This window comes from Lagopus leucura, unplaced genomic scaffold (assembly GCF_019238085.1).
Source record: "Lagopus leucura isolate 7727_CA_CO unplaced genomic scaffold, USGS_WTPT01 Super-Scaffold_100014, whole genome shotgun sequence".
Lineage (NCBI taxonomy): Eukaryota > Metazoa > Chordata > Aves > Galliformes > Phasianidae > Lagopus > Lagopus leucura.
The window spans coordinates 840205-862145 of record NW_024962268.1 but is presented as its reverse complement, the minus strand read 5'-3'; the positions used below and the strand labels follow the sequence as shown (position 1 = coordinate 862145).

Below are 21941 nucleotides of genomic sequence, written 5' to 3'. Positions count from 1 at the left end.
GTGGAAATGATGACTTTGACAAAAGTATGAAAACTTGCTTGCTGTTGTTGCGCTGATGTCAACTGTAATACAAATTCAGTTAATGGGCTCCTGTAGAGGAAGGAAATATGTTTCACCTTCTTTTCCATAATGAATACTGTGTGATCATTTGAGCTCCCACTTAAATTGTTGGTACATTTTGGAAGAGGAGGTAGTTTTTCCCTCTTTTTATTTTTTTCTGCTATTACTTGTTAAGAGATCATGAAAAGGAGAAATGCAAGCAATAAAAGAAACAAAAACAGTACAAAGATTTAGATGGAACATTTTTCAGTTGTATCCATGAGAAAGCAATGTTCAGAAACCTACAGAGACAAATCCAGATTTAGAAAAAAGAAAAAAAGTCCTTCACTTTGACTATTTGCAAATCTTACGTTTTGAGAACTAATTTCTCAAAGTTAAGTGGACTTGAGAATGTAAGAGTAAGAGGTTTAGTTTCTGACCTCTTGTTTATTTGCTCTGGGTAAGGGAACTTGAATTTAACTCTGAGACAAAGAATACCTTAAATAGTCTCCTGAGGACTCTGTCTGGTCCCATTTCCTCAATTAAGGTGGCTAGATTTCCATTTCTCACTTGTTTTACACAAAGCTTCCTAAAAGCTGTGATTATGCTGATGATTCAAATTGTCATTCCCAGGACCATGGCAATCTGTAGTCTTGAGAACTGTTTGGATCCTTTCAAAAGGACAGGAAGCAGGCAGAAAAAACTGTCACTGCCACCATCTCCCAGTAGTGAAGGAGAGAAAATGATGCCACATGGTACAGAGACGAAAACATGAATTCTGACTTACCATTCCTCCCTGATACAAGTTACATGTTTCCTTTCACAGCCTACAGCAACCTTCTCATGTCTGCAGTTTTTCAACAGTTGACCTTGTCATCTACAACCAGCCTTGCCTCCCTCACATCTGACTTGTTCCTCTTCACTTCTGGGCAACAAGTCCCCAGGTAAACCTGCCATTTCCAGGAGGAGGTATAATGCAATGCATTTTTGCATTTATTTGGTTAAGTATAGGAGAAATATGTAGTTAATAGACACTGCATGAAGAAAAGAGCAATTGATTTGAATTGAAGTTGATCATAGGTAAGTTGATGAGCTTGCAGGGAGACTTGCAGTCATGCTAGAGAAAACAGAATTTCACAAAAGGAAACTGGAATTTGACCTTTCAGTCATATTTTATTAGAGTACTTTGTGCAGGTAGAAGCATGTCATAGCACTATCTACTCTAATGTCAGTCTGCTTGGTTGTTGCCTGTGTCCACATGGAGATCTGTCACAGTCAGGGAAGCTGACAGTGGCCTCTGGGAATATTTGAAGAGCTAAGTTCAAGTGCATTTCTTCTAGAAAAGTGAAGCATGCTGATAACAGCAACATGCTCACTTGCTGGTTTAGTTATTTCTTGCCCTGTTCATAAGAAATATAAATGAAAGAACTGGCAAACAGAAGGCGACACTAAAAGTGGAAGGCATGTTGAACATGATTGTAACAATTTATTTGAAGAGAGATTATTAAAATATTTGGAAGCATTCCTTCTTGGAAAATAGAAGACCAGGAAAATGTCCTCTTAGGTTAGCAGAAACTACGAAGTCTTTGGTGTAGGCAACAAAGCATGCAAATACTGCAAGGGATCAGAGCCACATCAGTGCAGTTTAGGATCAGTAATGGCATACTTCAGTTAGCATAGAGTACGCTCTCTGGTGACAGTGACAGGGCCCTGAGGGAATGACAGAGAGCTGTCAGGGAAGGGGCAGCTGGTGATTAGGGGAAAGGTTCTTTACATGAGGGCAATGGGCATGGAACAGGCTGCCCAGGGCAGTGAGCACAGTCTGCCAAGTGCTGGAATTCAAGGAGCATTTGGACTATTAATATTGGGTGGTCTGGTGGAGCTAGGAATTGGACTTGATTCTTGTGGGCTCCTTCCAACTCTGGATACTCTGTGATAAAAAGCATTATTTAGGTCAATAAATAAACTGGTATATACTGGTTACCATGCAGAGATAGTAAAAATATTGACTACTTTAACAGTGCTTGGAAAAGATCAGTAATCTTACTGAAATGTTTGGTTCAACAAAAAGCAGAACACAATTAGCTTAGCTTCTGCAGGAAAATCAGCATTATTTTCAGTCACCTGCACTCTGAAATATTAGAAATGAGTTCAAGAAACTTTGATTGGGATAGGTGTCTCAAAAATATATGAATGCACAGAAGTCCTGTGGGAAATTAAAAGTTGGCTGGCTGTCAGAGACGCTTTCAATGTGGTTTCTCCACTAACATGACATAAAAAATGAAATTCAGCTACTTCCCTTCTGGCTGTCCATCAGCTATCCCCAGTAAGTAACCTGGAACCATGCTGTCTTAGTTTGATAATACGGCAAGTGGAGATGTTCCAGGGATGCAAAGAGAATCTGAAGACAATGCTGAGTATGGGAGAGAGAGAAAGAAAGCAAATTACTATGCAGACATGAGTGCAGAGGCATAGGACACAAATCTATACAAAACCAGGCTCATTTTCTTGTTTCATGGAACTTTCTTTAAACGTAAAATAATATGTATCAGACACAAAACAAAAGTTAATCAGATAGTGCTCCAGTTGCAAGGTTCTCTCTATACATTTAACTGGGAAGCTCTGTAGATTTTAGACTTTATGAGCGTGAGTTTTTCTACTGACTTTAAAAGAGCATTAGTTACATTACTACTTTATAGTGTTATTCAGCCAAGTATTAACTTTTTTGAGACTAGAAAACACAGGTTTGGGGAAAGAAAAAAAATGCTACTGAAAGCTGATGATCTTTAGTTACCAAAAAAAAAAACAAAAAACAAAAAACAAAAAAAACAACAAAACAAATTAAAAAACCAACAACAACAACAAAAAAACTCAGCACAGTTATATTTTAGTTACCTGGGTGAAGGGTTAAGGTTAGTATACGTGGTCAAAGGTGAGATACCTCTTTTGATAAATATGTTTTATTTATCTCAGAGAACCAGGAGCTGCAGATCCAACTCCCCAGGCTTGTGGAGGAAAGACCAAGCTGCAGAAAGACACTGCAGACAGCCCCTGCTCTCAGAGAAGGCAGGACACCCGAGCAGATTTTGAAACAGTGTGAGAAGCCTGTATCATGAATAACTGAGAAAGAAACCCTGGAGGCTCAAGCTTCTGTTTCTCTCAAAAGTGAATTTCACATGCTATGTTTTTGGTGGATTTTCATGTTAGTTTTTTTGTGAGGGTAGAGAAGGAGAGTGGAATTGAATTACAGTATTATTGCCAAGTGAATTGCTACAGGTTTGGAAAAAACTGGCACTCTTTTATGTCAATTTACAGAATTTTAAACTGCTGGTAGTAATATCTGGACCTCTTTTGGTCCAGTGAAACTTATCACAGCCATGTGAATACATTTCCTCCAGGAAATCTCAAGATTAATACAAATGGTTTTCTTAGTTCTTAAGGAAGTGGCTTCTAGAATAGAAACAGTGTTTCTAAACTAGGAGTGCTTAGCTAAGATGTGAAGAAACTCAGGATTAAGTCTTGTTTTCAAACCAAATTATTGAAAACGTTCTTAGCTGTAATCTGAAAGTGTTATGTAGAGTATATTTATACAACCCCAATGGCTATTCAAGCCTTGATATTCACTGTCACAGCACGATTCAGAAAACTTAACTCTTGTTTTAAGTGTATCTACAGTAGAAAAGTGAGTTTGTCTTACATGTTTTAGAAGGTGCTATCTGGTCTGAATCTCCAGCCAGAATGTTTGTTGCACTAAAATTCATTTCATCTCCTCAATGTAAACCCCACCCACTCACTTATCTGCACTGCTCTGTGAATCTCAGGCATGTAAAACACTCACAAAATGATATGTATGAAACAGCCTTGCCTAACTTCAAGCTTTGTTTTTAGGCAATCAACACCTGGGACTTCAAGCTACTGTGACAAAAATGTAGGAAATGTTCTGTCGCAGAATGCGAACTCCTTTGGCAGTCCTGACTGATGGACATCAGAAAGCCCTCATGTCTCACATTTATACTTCCTAACCTTGTTTGTGCTTTTTATCCTTAGAAAATGCAGTATCTCATGATCCTTTAAATAAAAAATGACCTTATTCCTTTTAATGTCGTCATTAAGAAGTCTAACGTTCCAGGTATAAATTCCAGCTACTACTGTGCACCTTCATTTGTTATTCATATGTGAATCCCTTTGGGTTCCCAATTACTATCCAGCAACAGCAATTGGCTCTTGAAATTATTCCCACAGGACTGACTTTGTAAAGGACACTGCAGTTTACATCTTAGTTCCCTAATTACAGACACAACGCTCGATAAACCGTGAACAACTAGTAATTGGAAGCTAATGGTTACTCTCACTGAATCCCTGTTGACACAGATTTTGTTGCCCGATAACTGACCACAAGTGGGTCATGTGAGAAGGCAGGAGTGAAGAAGGAGTATTAAGGTCATATGCTACCAGTGGGAATTCACTGGAAAAGGTCTCTTATGAAGTGGGGCCTTAACACCCTCAGTTTGTTACAACTCGGCGCACAACATCTGAAACACCACACGTGCTACAACTACATCTCCCTGCTGGGGTAAGAAATAGCAGATGATATTTGTGAGGGAAGGTGGGATAGGTTTCAAAGGGCTTTTTGCCCTGCTCTGAGTGCTGGTATCTTCTCTGCAAGTGCAACATAGCCATAAAATACCTTGCACTAATTTAGTCAAAGTCTTGGCGCTAATGCTATCTCAAGAGCAAAATGTTTTTGCTACTTTCCTTGCATTCTCTCCTTCCACTCCCCACCTCAGAATCAAGCCCTTTAGAACACTAAGAGGATAACCAAGATAATAATTTACTTGACCTTATCAATATTCCTTTTCATCAAGTGCAAAGCAAAATATTTTTATCACAATAAAGTTCATTCTAATGCTGTATTTATTACTGTTCCCTCATCCAAATATAAATGCAGACCTCTGAAAAAGAGCACATAACATCACACACATTCCAGCTGATTACATAAATACTGTAAGATTACTTAGTAAAAATGATTGCTTGTGAAAAACATTATCAAGAAAGGGTCACTGTACTTTCATGATAAATGCTTTTTGTTAAGGCAAGTAAGAAGAAAGTGTGTGTGGAATTGTATCAGAACCGCTGTACGTGTATAACTTTTTTGAAGCAGAACCTTTTATGAACTAATTCTAAAGCAAAATCAATAATCTTAAAAAATAATCCAGGATTTCAAAACTTCCTTATTTTGCATCAGCCCTGTTACCTGTTCCATTAATATTGTCATCATAAAACTATGACGTAAGAAGAGCCACTCTGACTGAAATGTTTTAAATTAAGATAGTGGAGATTTAGATTAGATATTAGGAGGAAATTTTTCACACAGATGGTAGTGGCATACTGGAAAAGGTTGCCCAGTGTGGATTTGTGGGTTGTGGATGCCCCATCCCCAGAGGCATTCAAGGGCAGGCTGGATGTGGCTCTGGGCAGCCTGGTCTAGCGACCTGGTTGGCGACCCTGCCATGGCAAGGGGCTTGAAACTAGATGATTTTTGAGGTCCTTTTCAACCTAGGCCATTCTATGATTCTGTGATAAACATATTTCCCTGCCATGTCCCCGGAACTTTCCCACCATCTACCCTACAGGAAATCTTGACCCTGGTATGGTTTTCTGAGTAACCTGCTGTCTTCTGAACATTAATCCCATCGTTCTATGGTGGGATACAAACATTTTTTTATCCTGCTTCCTCTGGGAAGGAACCTCACAGACCCGCTACCTGCTGAGTGAAAAAACACCTCCTTTTGTTTGTCTTAGACTTAATTCCTTTGATAGTCTGCAGGTTTTGCACTGAAATAATGTTGTCCTTATTTCCAAGGGAGTTTGGTGATTCATTTTCCAAGTCCCTGGCATGGCACTTCCTGGATGTTGTACAAGACCCATTTTAAGCAGACATGCACACCAATATTGATTTTTTAGTCGGTTGCATGTTGCATGTGCATGGCAACACTACACTCAGGACAAAAGCTTACAGCAGAGCAGAAGATAATGAGGTATATTCAACATCTGCTTTATCTAGCACTTCCTCAGTGCCAGTATTGATGGGTTTGAGATACAAGGCAGAGCTTACCTGTTCCCTGGGCCTCACATGAACCACCTGCTGCTGTGCATTGGCATTATCCTCCACTGATGCTGAAAGCAGTGCATATCCACCAGCCAGGAGTGTGCCCTTTGGTGAGTTCACTTGTTAAGTTCAGCCTCAAAGACCCCAAGGAGACACAGAAGAGGACTGTCTTTTCTTCACCTGTTTTCACAGTAAGTAAAAACACTGAAATGCTTTCTCTTCCATTCCTTAAACTTCATAATGAGTCTCTTTAATGAGATTAAAAGATAGAATGGCAAACAGAAGTGAAAATGTTACATCCCCAGATGGCAGTAAAGTTCATTCAATTTGATCACCTGAGGCAGAAAAAGCAAAAGGTAAAGATGAATATATAAAAATATCAGTGCAAGTCTCTGGCTTGGAAAGGCTGTTTGTGAGAGAGTGAAACAAAACCGTTCTAGTAGCAAAAACAGCAACATTATTGCAAGCCAAGTGAAGATCATACAGAGGAGAAATATGGCAAAAGATCAGCTCTGCTTAGAAGAGATCTCACAACAGGATTAATGGAAAGAATTTTCACGGGAACATTGCACCAGATCTTTGGCTGTGGCAGATGATATGCGATGCTGATGTTGGTATATCTGCTCCCCTTTTGTCCCTTACATTTTTCCCTCTCTACATTTGGTAGTATTTTATTATAAAAAAATTTTAATTTGTAGTGCAGGAGTGCAGAGCTTCCTGCGCTGTGCCAGGCACAGTGCACACTAGTAGGCACACGCAGCTCCATCTTCACAGAGCTTCTGATACAAACATAAGAGGCAGAAATAGCAAACTAAGACAGGATGGATAGGTAAAATGTGAAGCTTGTAAGGGCTGTTTTCCTGTGTCTCTCCCACAGTGAGTTTGACAGGAGCACAAAACATCATCAGATATTCACAAGAGCAAAAAGGCCCTGTGAGGTACTAGAGAAAGATGAGGAGAGGATCTTTATAGGTGTCATGGTTTTATGATTTTTGGTTATCAGTATTCCACACCATAACATCATGTAATGCACTGGGGGGTTTGATTTCTGATGCTCGAGTTCCAAATGTTTGTCCAACGGAGAAGAACTACATTTCCCCACGAGGCTTTGTGGTCAGCGAGGAGATATAACTCTGTGCAAGGTCACCTGATTCCTTCTTCTTCTCCTGCTCTTCGCCATCTGCACTTCGCCGTCTGCTTTTCGTCATTCACTCAACTGGACTGCACTTCTCACCTCAGCGTTGTGATGAGGCCTATCTACCATTCAGACAAACTCTCTCTCTCTCACTGTACTTTGCTAACACTATATTTAGTAAATCATTTGTTCCACCTCAGATTATTGCCGTTGTTTTCAAGTATTTTGGGGTCCCCTATTTCCCTTTTCCGGAGGCATGGATTCACAGATCCCTCCGCCCCTCTGGTCATGGAACCGGGCCAAAGCAGCCCGTAAACCGTTGTGACAAACCTACAGTAGCTGCAGCCAGGTGAGACAAGAGGGCTGGTTAGTCCTACCTTGCCTTCTGGAGAATTGTCTGCCACCAGTACCAGTTTTGGGATCCTCACTCCTATGGGCTTTGCTGTGTCCTATTGCAATGGGTCCTCTGCCTGGCTGGGTCTAGCACCGGCACCAATAAAACAATGTCTCAGCAGGATAAGAGAGGCCACTTTGCAGAAATGCAAGAGAACAGTCAGGGTGCTCTGCAGAAGAGCTCCTGTTCTCTTCCCAGACAGAAAGAGTTTCTACTTACTGCACGGAGACACAGGCTTATCTTTGTTGTAAAGGGAAAACACAAACACATGTTTTGGCTCCTAAGTACTAAAAAGGAGTCACTTTTCTCCTGGCCACCACGTGAAGCAAAAAATGTCACATTTTTTTTTTAAATAGGAAAAAAAAAACCCACTTTTTTGGGGGATGTCCTGATAAATGAGCACTTTGGATTTGAATGATTGGGGTAAAGATGGCTGTGGACACTCCTTTGCTGAAGGTTTGTGCTGTCTGAACAGCCCACTGTATCAGGCAGAGCCAAGGACATAACTGCACACAGCTTGACAACTAATCAACAGTTCATCACACCAATGCTGTTCCACAGCAGCTGAATGCAGATCAGACAAGAGCTTGCAAACTGCCCACCAGCGATTGCTGAGTGATAACACATGCAGTTCCCCACATGTTTATGCAGATACTCAGATTTATCTGACAGTTTTATACCCAGAAGCATGATACTCAGTAATTAAAATTAAAAATGTTTTGACAGCCAAAACAAATGGCTATATAAATTAGAAAGCTGTAAAAAGCAGTGGTATCCAAAAATAAAGATCCATAGATAAATCAGAATGCTGTAACAGAGAATGTTTTAACATAAATGTGTTAATGTACAGCAGTTCTTAAATATAGGCTCAAGATTGTGACTGTAATTTTCCAGTAATAACCAAGAGAAGCTGTGAGAGATTAAATGGAAAAAAATCTTGCTAAAGAAGGGGTAGAGGAGAAAGAAAGTATATATATTTCCAGTGGGAGTTAAATCTTATAGGGAGGTGGTAGGTGGGGGAGATGTGCTGCTGTTCAGGGTTTTCTGCCCACTGTCTTGTGAATAGGGTGGAGGTGAGCGTCACAGCCTCAGGAGGGGGCTGGAGGGTGCCTTTGCAGTGTATCTTCTGTAGATGGCAATAAGGACCAGTAAAGTCTCTTCATTTCCTGCTATGCTTGCGGAGTCACCTACTGCTTATCTTGTGCCCACAAAAGGCAGAAACTTTCCTGGCTCTGGTTCCCACTTGTACAGCTCTGCATCAGAGGGCAGGTGAGGGCAATCTCCATTAAACAAAACAAAACAAAACAAAACAAAACAAACAAACAAACAAAAATACAAAAAACAACCCCACAACCCCACAGTGATTAAGCTGCAAATGTTTCAGATAAATCCCTTCTCCTTTGTCTCTCTGAAGGGCCTGCAGCTACTTGGCTTACCAAAAGAGCAGTGACCTAGCCCTGACCCTTTAAGTAGACCCTGTGGCTTAGCAATAGCTCTTAGCAGGTATTCCCTGCCACTGGTTTACAGCTGACATCAGTCACACTGCCTGGGGTCCTCTGGGTGCAGCTGCCCTCTGGCCTTGGTGGACAGATTGGGAGCAGGGAAGAGTCTGGGTTAAAAAAATGTCTGCAAGCTGAAAGGGTATTTTCTGTTTTCTGTTTCTGCCACAGCACAGAAAGGGCTTGGGATGAAAGGAAGGTTCAGGAATGGGTGATAGGAGAAGACAGTGCAGTCCTCTTTTACATTTCTCCCGGGGATCACCACACCTTTATCAGTCCTGCTGGAGTTATCTAGGATTTTTGAGCATACAGTTCTGTCAAATGACAACGGGAAGGAAAATGAAGATACAATAACAAGCTTAGGTGTAGCCAGGTAGTTGGACAAGGAGGGTAGCAATAAAAACATGATTACATAAGACACTATTCCTGCACACAGCTCTTTGAAACCTACCACATCCCTTCTTCAGATTGGCTGAGTTCACGAGGATGAATGCAGTCTGTCTCTGATTTCACCTCATTGGCATAGCTCCAGGTGGCTTCAGTAGGATGCCTTGATTTTCTCTAGGCACTACTGAAAACAAAATTCATGGCAGGCTCTGGAAATCAGAGATGTTTGTACTGAGCAGTAAGCTGAGAGAACAAATGACAGAATACTAAGACTGATTTTCATGGCTTAGTCTATCTAATTAGGTGATTCCTGAATAGGTACAGCTATTGGGGAGAAAGGCAGAAGTTCTGCGTGCCTTTCCTGGAGAGATATGTTAATGCCATGATTGTGAGGATGCCTGCTCATGGTATAACTTTACCAAGAGGCAGGACAGGGCATATTTGACTCTTTCTGGGACAGAGAGTTCTGAACGCAGAATCATATAAATGAGTTATGCTTTAAAGAAACATCACAAGCTGGGTGACACCAATTACCCCTCCATTGGGAATGGAGCTGCAAAATCTCTTAAAACTGTATGGATTAACTTGAGTATGTGACTTGTTTTCTGTATATTTTTCCTGTTTGTTGCCAATACATAGCAACTATGCTTACTCCATTGGCATTAAGCTGTAAATCCATAGCTCTAAATGGAGGTTTGTAGCTATAAATCTGCAGTAGTGCAATAAATAGTTTGTCCTTTGAGTCCTGATAACATTACTTCTGCTCCTAGTAGTAGTTATGGTTATTTCTCCCCTTGTATCTTCAAGCTGAGGTTGCCAAACAAATCTGTATCACTTTCTTTGTATTTGAGCGGTGGTGTGGCAGTAGTTGTATGTGTGTCCTTAATGGGGAGGTTATTCCACATTGAATCTCAGAATCATTGAATCTCCAAGTTTGGAAGAGAGCTCTAAGATCATCCAGTACAACTGCCCACCATCACTAATATTTCTCACTAAACCACGTTTCTCAGAAGAAAATTTAGATGCTTCTTGAACACCTCCAGGAACAGTGACTCAACCACCTCCCTGGACAGCCCATTTCAGCAACTGACCACTCTCTCAGAGACGAAGTATTTCCTGAAATCCAACCTGAATCTCTCCTTGTTCAACTTGAGGCCACTGACTCTAGTTTTACCATTAGTTACATGGGAGAAGAGCCCAACCCTCACCTCATCATAACCTCCCTTCGGGTAACTGTAAAGAGCATCTGTTCATTGCGGTGATGAGCTCCAGAACCATTTCTTGATTGATTCTTCATTCAGACTGGTTGTGGTGGTTGCCCTGGATTTGTCTTTTCTGTCTTGCATACGAGACTTTTAAACAGCTCCAGTATTTTAGCTGTTCATGACAGGCACTTAAAAACAGAAGAGAACTTTCTAAATGAAATGCATCAACAAAACAGGTGACAGTTTGCAGCTTAATTGTGCTATAGAGAATGTGCTTACCATGGCCTTTAGAAGATTCTTGTATGCAGCTGAAGGTCAAAAAGCCTTTTTAGTTTCTCCTATGAAGAGTCCGGAGGCCCATCTTTTCAAGGGAGTGAGTCCAATGCTGACAAAGTAGGCAGTGAAATGGAAGCTTTTTGCATCCTCGGGTAACCACTCAGCACTAAACTCCTCATGATAGTCTGCTCTGCCCACTTCTTACCAAGAAGCACAAGTGGGAGGCAAATGTAAGTCCAATAAAAAGCCAGGGCAGTAAAATGATGTATTTGGCAGAGCACAGGTGGGAAAATGACTTGGCACCTATTGTAATCAGACTGCAAGGAAGAACAGAGAGAAACTTCTTGAATGCACTTATATTTTTTACATATTACTTATATTCTTTGCTCCAAATGGCCCAAAGCTTAATGTATTCAGTCCTTTTTCTCTCTGAGGACTGTTTAGTGAGGACCCCAGTGGAAACCAGATTCACAGGGCTGAAAGGAGGCTTAATTCAATTGTAGTCAACCTCCCTAGAGGATGTTCTGAGTTTTAGGACACTGATGAGAAAATGTCCAAAATGACGTTTAAAGAGAACGTGCCCTTCCAATTCTTCTCATTTCTTTGTGTGGTTCTTCTTTTAGATAGAGTCTATCCACACAACTGTTTTGGTAAAGCTTAGATGGAAACATGCTAGAGTAGAACACCTATCTTTTTGATCTTTGACTTCAAGGTGTGTTGTCTCAGCTGGTCCTGTTGAACACATGCTATTGGTCTTTATAAGAACAGAGAGACCACACTTAGAGGCATCAGATGAAAAGGATGCCACTATTTGATTTTACCTTCCCTTAACCAAGAAAAATAATTTCTGATAGTTTTTATGATTCCTAAGAGGGAAAACTGCATTGTGATCTCAAGTTGTGCTATCTGTTGTTTTCTTTGGTACTGCCTCTTGATGATGAAGAGGTGCTTTTCACTGGTAATGACTATTGTGGAGTACTTTTTAATTAACAAAGGTGTTGGCAATGGCTACAGGCAGATCTCACAATTGTCCCTTGCATTATGAAGGATGAAATCATTCTGTTCTTCTGCCCAGTAATGGATCTCTCTAAATGCAAGATCTACAACTGAAATATCTGACAGTTTACTTATGGTCAAACCTGCCAGTGGTTTCACATATTGAAATATTAGTAAATAGCTAAAATGAAAATCAATAAATTCTAGAGGATAAGGCAGGCAACCCCCTTCAGAACCAGACCTTGGTTTTCACATGAAGGGTTGTGACCTGTCTGTGCAAACCTTTTCCAACAGGCTTTTACCTGTTTGGACACGGACGACTCTCTGATCATCATTTCTAATTTCAGGGACTCACTACTTTGTTCTGTTTATAAAAGCCCCCGTCAAATATCTGCTTTCTTTAATTTCCAAGGAAAAGCATGTGAAGTGCATGTGGTCTTTACCAGCCAGGCTTAGATGCCATCAGATAGGTTCAGAAAATCGTTATTTAAACCACTATTAAAATTATTTCAAGATTAAATTCCAAATGGAGAAGCATTAAAATGCATGATCTCCATCTGCATAATGCTCTTCCAGAAATGATTGTCCTCATTTACAAAGTGCTTCTACTTAGCAAAAGTTAAAAAAAAAAAAAAGAAAGCAGCTAGTTTTTAATTCGCTAGACAGGAATTCAGGGATATTCAGGGATTACTGAGAATGAACACATCCCAGAGGGTGAGAGACTGGCATTTTAGGCTTTATAAAATTAATAATGGCCTGCTGATTCACTTGGCATTAACAAGTGTTTACTTATAAGGATCCTAGACTAGTGAAAATAAAAAAAGTGTTGAGTAGTAAATTATGTGAAATAGACATATTGATAAATGAAATGAAATGAAACTTGCTACAATTAAAAAAGAAATAAAAAATGAGGCCTTTCTGTTATTGAATGGGTGATTGCTTCTATGTTACCATGGAAGCTCTTCCTTAACTCTGCTTGAAAAAAGGAAAAAGAGTTCCATGAATCTGTGATCTGACTTTTTATTCTTTTTTCTTTTAAGTGCAGTTCTAAAAAGTGTGTTCAATAACTTTAATAATTTAACTTTAAGCATGAAGAAATTTGCAGAAGATATTCTGCAAAATACCATTGTAAGGAGTAACTATTTGTATGACAGTGGATAGCACAGAGGTGAAGCTAACAATAACCTTGAATACAGACAGACATCTCAACAGACTAATTGCCGAAGAATTCATCTGAAGGTATTTGTTACTTCAATTGTCTTAATATGAGTAACATGATTTTCAGAAGTCTGAAATATCCACAGATCTCATGAGAACTAATGACAAGAGGAGTTGTTCAGCATTTATGAAAATTGGGTCATTTCTAGTTAACTGGAATCACTGTGGATCCTCTATCCTCATGTCCTACAGGAACCTGAAACTAATATCCTACAAACTGACCGGTACATTCATGGCATTCATGGAATGGGGGGAATGTAAATTTTATTTCAGCTTTGTGAAAGCAGAGATACACTTGTAATTTCAACATATAGTTCAAAACCTCTTCCTTTAATCCAATGCAAACAGAATGCACAACTCTTGGCTCACTTATAAAGATCTTACGCCATATTTTTGCCTGTGATCTCATGCTATTCCAGATGCTGAAAGGCTCAGGTCTAGAGAAAAACATTAGACTCAAAACCTTCAATTGGAAAACAGATTTTTTTTTTTTTTTTTTTTTTTCACAAGTGTTGTAATTTCTTTTGTGCTGCTACTGTCTTCTATTAGGTTGTGGGGTTTATTGACTGTTTTGTTCTGTTCTGTTTTGTTTTGTATTGGAAATGCAAACTACTACAGAGTCTGGTGTTAGGTTAGAGAGATACCTTTCTCTGCTTGCTTCTCACCTGCAGAACAGGAACCTGAAAGAGGCTGCTTGGAGAGGTGGTGAATGTCCTTTCCTCAGAGACATTCAAGGTCAGGCTGGATGGGGCTCTGAGCAACCTGGTTGAGCTGTATGTGTCCCTGCTCACTGCAGGGGAGTTGGACAACCTGACCTTTAAAGCCCTTCCAACTCAAACAATTCTATGATTCCATGATTCTATGCAGCAGGGAATAGAGACTGGCTTTCAGAGTGACTGGCTCTTGGACTTAAAGGGGAAGGAAAGGTCTTGGAGCTGGCTCAGGAAGAGGGGTGGTGAAGGGTCAAGAGAGGGCTCAACTACTCTGGTGAACTTCTAGAAAGATTTATTCACGTTCTTCTAACTTTTCTCTGAAAACTCAGGGCAAAAAGGTGAACTATGTGTGCTACTACCTGTGCTGGAGAAGTCCCCCCAACTGATGTGACATTTCTTGTGGGGCACCATGCAAAGCTGGTTCAGGCAAGGTGCAGCAATGCAGCGTCACAGCAGCTCTCATCACATGACCCTGGGATATTACAAACTAGAACATGGAGGCTACTGTACCTTGCTCATTAGAGCATGTCTTCTCTTGCACCATAAAAAGAAAACATATTGAATTATTTCTCTCCTTGACTGTTTGTGCGTGAAGATAAAGAGCAGTTCCTCTGTTATTCTTCCTTCTGTCACCCAGTCTTGAAGATGGAACACTAAAGCATGGGTTGTTACCCCAGTCACTGTTACAAACAAACAAAAAAAAAAACCCTCAAGCAATTCTCTGTCCTGCTTCAAAGTTCAGCACTACCCAAAAAAAACCAAAACACCTTGGTCCTAGCATGGTCACCCGTGAAGAATACAGGGATGTCGTCCGGACTTGCATATGTGGGATCAGGAAAGCCAAGGCACAGGCAGAACTGAACTTGGTGAGGGATGTTAAAAACAATATGAAGACATTCTACAGGCATACTGGCTAGAAGAGACAGGCCAAAGCAAGTGTACCTCCTTTGGTAAATGTAAAAGGAGAGCTGGTTTCAACAGATGAGGATAAGCTGAGGTACTGAATGAGTTCTTTGCCTCGGTCTTCACCAGCAGCCAGGATTCTAATATTTCTGACATCCCTGAGCCCTGCATCCCTAAACCTCTTGGTGAGGACTGGGGTGGTAAACCTTCCCCCTCAATGTAAGGGCAGAGCAAGTCCGAGATTGCCTCATGAGACAGAATGTGTACAGATCTATGGGGCCGGATGGCGTGCATCCCAGGGTTCTGAAGGAGCTGGCTGAGGTGGTTGCCGAGCTGCTCTCCATCATATTTGGAAAGTTGTGGCTGTCAGGTGAGGTCCCAGATGACTGGAGGAAGGGTCACGTCACTCCCATTTACAAGAAAAGGAAAAAGGAGGACCAGGGGAGTTACAGACCGGTCAGTCTCACCTCTGTGCCTGGGAATCACAAAATCACAGAATCAGAGAATCACAGAATGGCTCGAGTTGGAAGGGACCTCAAAGATTATGAATCTCCAACCTCCCTGCCACAGGCAGGGCCACCAACCTCATCATTTAAAACTAGACCACGTTGCCCAAGGCCCCATCCAATCTGACTTTGAACGTCTCTAGGGATGGGGAATCCACAACCTCTCTGGGCAGCCTGTTCCAGCACCTCACCATTCTCGTAGTAAAGAACTTAATCATGAAAGATCATGGAATAGACATGCTCCTGGATGACATGCTAGGTCATACGAGGAATGAGCATGTGATCCAAGACAGCCAGCATGGCTTCACCGAGGGAAGGTTATGCCTAACCAACCTGGTGGCCTTCTATGATGGGGTGACAGCATTGGTGGACAAAGAAAAGGCGACTGATGTCATTTAGAATCATAGAATCATAGAATCACTAAGGTTGGAAAAGACCTAAAAGATCACCCAGTCCAACCGTTCACCTATTCCCAATAGCTCCCACTAAACCATGTCCCTCAACACAACATCCAGTCTTTCCTTGAACACCCCCAGGGTCGGTGACTCCACCACCTCCCTGGGCAGTCCATTCCAGTGCCTGACCACCCTTTCTGGAAAGTAATACTTCCTCATGTCCAGCCTGAATCTCCCCTGCCGTAGCTTGAAACCATTCCCCCTGGTCCTATCACTAATGACACGAGAGAAGAGGCCGACCCCCAGCTCACTACAACCTCCCTTCAGGAAGTTATAGAGAGCAATAAGGTCTCCCCTGAGCCTCCTCTTCTCCAGGCTGAACATTCCCAGCTCCTTCAGCCTCTCCTCATATGGCCTGTGTTCCAGACCCCTCACCAGCTTTGTTGCCCTCCTTTGAACACGTTCCAGGGCCTCAATATCTTTCTTGCAGTGAGGGGCCCAAAACTGGACACAGTACTCGAGGTGCGGCCTCACGAGTGCTGAATATAGGGGAACAATCACCTCTCTGCTCCTGCTTGCAACACTGTTTCTGATGCAAGCCAGGATGCCATTGGCCTTCTTGGCCACCTGGGCACACTGTCGGCTCATGTTCAGCTGAGCATCAATCAATACCCCCAGGTCCATTTCCTCTACGCAGTCCTCCAGCCACACCGCCCCAAGCCTGTAGCGTCGCCTGGGGTTGTTGTGGCCGAAGTGCAGAAAAGGATGGTTGAGTTAAGGGCAGAGAAAAAGCCAACAACACACTTGGCTGCAGGAACCGAAGCTTCTGTGCACAGAAAACTCTAAAGGACTTCAAAGGAAGACAATATGTAGTACAAAGTTTGACCAAAGTTAACTTCAGTGTCATACTGCTCAGTTTTGTTTTACCTCAGGAGCTGGGCAACCTTGCCTACCACAAACAGCAAGAATATGCTTTGGGTCTTAATGCCACATTCAGACCTAAGAATGAAAACACCTAGGGGGAAAGTTTTCAAAATGCACTCTCAATTGCCATATGGTATTCAAAAGATCTGAAGTAGAGGTTGCATGAGGGGGGAAAATAAGTTAATTAAATTGTTAGTAAATAGCTACTAATAATTTCATTATAGGCATTTAAACTCAGTATGCTGTCTCTCTTTTGTATCTCCTGCATCTGTTCTGATTTTCTGTTTCATTGTAAATGTGTACAGCACTCTAAGAAAAGGCATCTTATTCATCTTTGACAAGGAGAAATTAAAAAGACAGTTGGCATTTTGGACTGTAATTTTGTTGCTATTAACATACAATAAAAGTTGGCTTGCTACCAGAGTTTTCAGCTCTTGCAGGTGCTACAGTAAGTATTCTTCTACACATGGCTGCTGTATCTTTCCAACTACATCCCATTTCAAAATTAATTGCCAGGGACCATTTTTTTGGTCAGATTTGAGGGAATAGAGGTGAGCTGTACTGCACCTGAAAGTTAGACCTTGTAACAATGCTGTTCTGCCAGGTATTACTGAAAACAAGAGAGGAAAATAAGGAGAACTTACAACCTATCAGGCAAAGGAAAGTGGGAAGGCAGACAGAAAAATGCATGAGATGGGATACGACACACCCTGAGGGAGTAGCAACAGGGGGCCTGGAAAAGCAATCCAGGCTTTTTAGTGCATTTTCTAGAACACCATTCTTCTAGTTTTGTTTCCCTCCAAGATACTCCAGGACAAGGAAGCTTACTCAGAACTGCCTGTAAGTTAGCCAGAAGAAATCAGCTTTTGCCTTTTAATGAAGATTTAAAACAAAGCAGGGGTAAAGCAAGAACTGGGAAAGAGTAGAGTAAGGAATTACCAAAAGGTTGCCTTTCAAATCATGAAGCCCTTGAAATAGGACTGCCTTTGCTTTTCACTTCGGAAGCTCTCAGAGTCTGGCCAGAGGTAACATGCTAGTGCAAACAAGGCCCATCTGAGAAAATGGTCACGGTACCTGACTCAAAGGTATAGAGAAGTAACATGGGAATGAGGCCATCACTTCCCTGTAGTGATAAATGGATGCTAAGGGTTGTGATGGCTTGTGATAGTACTGCTGTTGAGAGACCTAGCTCTAGACACTTCAGAATGACCTGAGTGCTCCTCGTCAGAAACCAGCCTCGAGGCCTGACATTTCAGACTGTGATAGCCAGATGCAGAACACTGCAGGATCACTGCAAAAATCCTGGGCGTGGACTTGAAAATGCTCACTGTTCACCATCATTTATCATTTTCCCTTTGTGATCAAATATCCTGAGGATTTTCACTTTCCTCTGGTTAAAAGCAGTGAGTTACAGAGAGCTTCTTTGTGTGCAGAAGCCATGTGAGCTTTTACACCTGCATGCAAAACAAAATGAATGTGTTTTTGTTACTACTTTGAACCATATAGCCACTTCTATTAAAAGCTGCATGCAAATAGCTATCTTTAGTGTGCCACAGATTAGTCATATTTGTTTTCCAAGGAAGATTATAAATAGTGTTTAGGGGGGAAACAGAATGTATTTTGCAAATGAGCCCAGATGGAAAACTAACAGATGGCCCAGTACTGGATTTTGTATGCTCAACCCCACATTTAAATTAAAAATTTTCATAATTAAGATGAAGATCCGTAACAACGCTAGCTACTTGTCCTGTGCAGCATTATGTGTCATGCGTCACAGGTATCAAGTGCAGACTTTTCATAAAATAGTTGTAGTATGTGTAAGCAAATTTTCATACATAATTAGTAGGGGGAAGGGGGAGAAGAGCAAGAATAAAAAGCAATTCATGGAAATTAAAGAAAGGGAAAAATGAAAATATTGTGTACAAACATATGCCATACAGGAAAGATACCTAGCACCATCTGGCTTTTTTCCTTTGCAAACTGAATGACCTGCCTCCATTCTTAGAAAAGGAAGGGAAAGAAAGGTCACATTTTTTACAGCCTTTCAGCCTGTTAGGCCAGTGGAACTTTCTCTTTTCATTGCCTGAATGAAATGGGGGTCTTTAATTTTAAGAACTGGAATATAAACAGATAAACTGTGATCATACGTACACACTATATTTTGCAAGCAGAAGCAAGGGCAGTGATCTGCATTTTAATATTTTCCTCCCATAAAGCGATGTCAATATGCACGATTGGTGTAACAGCCACAGATTCAGTTCCTAAAGCTGGAATATTACTCCACATGTGATCTTATGGTCAGGGGATTCAGCAGAACTCACCTCTTCGACATGAGGTGGAACAGGGGGTCTCTACTTGGTGTGAAACCCCATCCTATGCTCCCCGCTGCACAGAGCATTGCCCCCAGCATGGGAGAGACATGGCTCCTGCATTCACAGCCTCTTAGGAGAGAGAGAGGAAGAAGTGCTACTGATAGGATGTCTTGAAATCGAGTGCTCTTGGGCCACCCAAGATTCAGGAGGAGTAAGAATGGCTTCAGAGCATTTCTGCCTTCCCAGTGTGCTCACTGAAGTGTTCTCCTTGGCTGACCAAATTCATAAGCCAAGCTACCAGGCATAGACTTACGACGAGAGGTACAGCTTCTGTACAAAGGAACAAACACCACCGATGTACAACTGCCAGGGTTCTGCAGGGGTTAATAAAAATGATACTACCAGGAGACACTCAACAGCAACTCAGAAACTCACTAGTTTTACAAATCAGTTCGCTGTGGTAGAAAACATGCTTCATTATCAGATAGTTGCTGTTTCTGCTGCTCTGACAGTCATAACATTAAGTGCCTTACCAGAGTGCGTTAAATAGAATGACTCGTGACGATCATCTTGCTCATTTTCCTGCTCAGCTCTTCCCCATGGAGGGAATTCTAGGTACAGCAGATGTCTTGTTTTGCTACAGTATATACTATTTTTGGACATGTTGTGGTGTCTATTTTAGTGAAGGAATGACTGAAGCTGCATGCCTTGCATTGGAGCACAGCAGGGGATGCTTGTGACAGCTTTCCACTGTTGCAGAAGTCTATTCCACAGGCCAGTTCCCAGGATGGCAAAGGCAAGCTTGCCTGCATGGAACATCTGATAATAAAAAAGCCTCAAAAATACGGGCAGAGATGACAAAGATAAAAAATTCCATTTCAGATTTACCCATCTGATAGTATTCTCACGCATTTGTTGTCCAAATTGTAAATCCAAGTAAGGTGCTGTTTTCATCCTAGGGAGTGCTACCGTTCTGCTGCCAATGTTCTTTCAGAATCTTATATGTAGGTTTGACATTTCTGAAAGGTTTCTCCAAGAGAAATACCCACTTATCAATTTCTCCCTCCCTGCTTTTCCTCCTGTGTGTACCACTGATCTGATGACTGCAGAGACATCTGCTGGTTGTTATATGCTTTGGGTATTAATTAATTGAAAGGAAGACAGAAAATTTCTCAAATCACATTCAGCCTCTTTACTTTCTTTATTTCTTAAAGTTTGTTGAAATAAAGTTTGATTTATTGGTGCAATGGTGGAGTAAAGATTTGAACCAGCCTGTTTCTGTGATGGTATTTATCAAAGTTTTCCAGTTGGAGGAAATCTAGTTTGAGTTGTAACTCTTATTCACAGTCATCTACATTTAGAAGTTTATGATGACTCCCACATCCTATATGCAACTTTTTAGTATTTTTTGTACATTCTAATAGACTTTTGGATTTACTTTTGCATTGCAAGTGCAAATTCTTCAAAATAAAGAATATTCTTTATCCATCTGTGCAGTACTGTAAAAGCTAAACAGTAACTTCTACTTTCAGTAGTGGATATGGCTTTCTTTTCTGCATGTATGAGTATAGGAACCATGTCTTCAATTCTTGCCGTTTGCTGCAATTCATGCCACCCCACTCTAACCCTACATTGGCACTATTAGTCTATTCCACTTTAAGAAGCTCTTTCCACATTATCAGCTTATTTGCACCTCTCTGCTGACGTGGTAATCCATCAGCACTGAAACACTAGTTTAATAATCAACATGCAACCTAATCTGGGCTTTCCACGCAGGTGAATTTGACTGTAAATCAGTTCTGCATACAGGTTTGTCTCTTCTGTTCTTAATTGCACCTGAGCAAATCTTAATTTGTATACGATTGCCTAATATATTGTTTCAGCTTTTTGCATTTCCAGAAGTCACATTTCCATACTGAACACTTCTTGGAGAAATAAAATGACTCATTCATTAATTCAAATGTGACAAACAAAATAGTTAATATTTCTCTTAGCTAGTGTTACTTGAATTTACAGTCCATGTTCTACAAAGACTTTGTGTCTATAGTAGTAGCAAAGCCAAAAACCCAAGCAGATAGGTATTAAGGATGAAGGAGAATGCTCTGTTATATGTTCTGTTCCCATCAGGAAAGGGTGAGACGTTTCCTGATGCATGCCTCCTCAGCTTGGAAAAGGACAGGCAACAAAGAGAATCTTTACCATCTAGGTCACATTTTGTGGAAAGCCAGAGCTCAATGTTATGAATTATTTGTGTGTGGAATAGTTCCAGGATCAGCCCCAAGCCACCAGCAGCAGCTGCTGCAGCACACTATGGCCGTGGGTACCCTCATATAGGGCTGGAAAGACCCAATTCTCCTCTTGTCTTTGAGATGCAGTGCAGTGATGCTATAGTCTCTCTCTCCCCCAGACACAGCAGGCTGCAATGAGAGCCCCAGCCAACATTTAGTCTTGGTGCTGGGATGATATTTGTCAGAGGAATGATCTCTGGAACACAACCAAGAGATCAAATGCAAGGGCTCTCTATCAGCAAGGGCTGCTGATGGAGAGCAGAGAAAGCAAAAAGAAAGACAATGTGAGCATTTCCTAGTAGTAAGGCATATAAAGGAATTCATGATGGGATTTTCACTGAAGGAAATAATATAAGCACAAGTTCTCCTAACAGCGCTACACAGTCCCAAAATCAGACCCCTGCCCAGGCAACCTGTTTGGGAGCTGGCTATTTCTTTTGAGTAAACACAACATATTTCTTTTTCTATTTTCCATCTCTCTTTTTTTTTCTATCAGTATATCCTTTTCAGGAGTGCAGCTTTTCTGTATCTGCCTTTGTGGCTACAATAACTCAACACTTACAAAAGGAGCCATCAAATCAAAGAGATCCTCACTGATAAAAACTAGTGCTAGGGGCTGTCAGCTCCCTTAGCTGCCCAGTG

The 21941-nt window shown here is 41.2% G+C and overlaps 1 long non-coding RNA gene across 1 annotated transcript; it reads right to left on the bottom strand.

Moving 5' to 3' along the window:
• Window positions 1-9572: 9572 nt before the first annotated feature.
• On the bottom strand, window positions 9573-19626 carry LOC122182193. The gene is made up of 4 exons (XR_006179748.1): window positions 19545-19626; window positions 11048-11361; window positions 10772-10956; window positions 9573-9772 (listed from the first exon to the last, which is right to left on the bottom strand). It is a non-coding gene; the product is annotated as an uncharacterized LOC122182193 (long non-coding RNA).
• Window positions 19627-21941: the final 2315 nt, after the last annotated feature.